Source organism: Schistocerca piceifrons, chromosome 2 (genome assembly GCF_021461385.2).
Source record: "Schistocerca piceifrons isolate TAMUIC-IGC-003096 chromosome 2, iqSchPice1.1, whole genome shotgun sequence".
In the NCBI taxonomy this organism is placed as follows: domain Eukaryota; kingdom Metazoa; phylum Arthropoda; class Insecta; order Orthoptera; family Acrididae; genus Schistocerca; species Schistocerca piceifrons.
The window spans coordinates 646,225,519-646,226,663 of NC_060139.1; the positions used below are offsets into that span (position 1 = coordinate 646,225,519).

At 41.7% G+C, this 1,145-nt stretch overlaps 1 non-coding gene across 1 annotated transcript; it reads left to right on the forward strand.

The window, feature by feature from the left end:
• Positions 1-328: 328 nt before the first annotated feature.
• Positions 329-410, forward strand: Trnas-gcu. The gene has a single exon. It is a non-coding gene; the product is annotated as a tRNA-Ser (tRNA).
• Positions 411-1,145: the final 735 nt, after the last annotated feature.

Below are 1,145 nucleotides of genomic sequence, written 5' to 3' on the forward strand. Positions count from 1 at the left end.
ACATTACAAATAAAAAAAATATAATAATAAATACATAACAATAAAATCAAATCACAAAACCATGCAAATGGGTGCGGAGTATGGCGGTGACATCCTGGCCAGGCCTCAGCATTGCGACCCCTGCCCGCCTTGCCGCCGGCTGCCTAGCGCCCACGTGCATACATAACAAAAATAAAAAAAAATAAAATAAAAAAAACAAAAGGTGTAACGGAAAACAAAAAAACAAAAAAAAAATTTTAAAAAGTGGCGCCAAAAATAAAGTGAGTAAGACATTGCGTTGTGGCCGCAATAATAAAAAAAAATAGCTCAGCTGGGAGAGCGAAAAAAAAAAAAGGTGGCTGAGTGGTTAACGCGTTGGACTGCTAATCCAATGTGCTCTGCACGCGTGGGTTCGAATCCCATCCTCGTCGAAGAATTTTACGTAAAGCACGCGTTTGCGGTGACTCCTTTTCCGTGCGAAACGCCACTCAGTAGTCACAACGACGCGTGTAGGTGGCAGATAGCGTGTGTATGAAATACCACCAAGGACATTCCAGAATTTGATATAAAATTCCTTGGGCAAACCATCAGGACCAGGCGATTTAAAGGAAGGCGACTTGGAGATCAAGGCTAAAACTTCCTCGGGAGTGAAATCCGATAAAAAGTCGTCATTTTCAGCAAAAGTAATCGCCCTATCGAAAAGACTGACCACTGCACTGACAGCAGGTTCATTGACAATCTCACTGGAATACAGTAGTTGTAAATGTTGGTGAATTTCACTAACAATGGCCGCTTGAGTAGAGAGTAATTTCCCATTATCTCTTTCCAAAACATCAATGAAAGCTCGGCGGCGCCGTGATAAATGCTTGAATAAATGGTATATAGAAGTCATTTCGTCCGCTAAAACAGATTTAGGTTTGGATTTAACTTTCACACCTGCCAATTGTTGACGCTTCAAGCTGACAAGTTTAGCCTTGACACGTTGAACTGATGGAAAGTTAGTGTTGGTCGTAGTGGATGAATCATACAATTGTCGCAGCACAGTGTAGTAAAACTCAAAGGTTTTCTTGCAGGCGCGTGCTTTCTGAGCACTGTAATAAATGAGACTTTTTCGAAGCTTTGGTTTCGCAACAGTGGTCCACCACATCGCCTTAGTCGGATAAAAA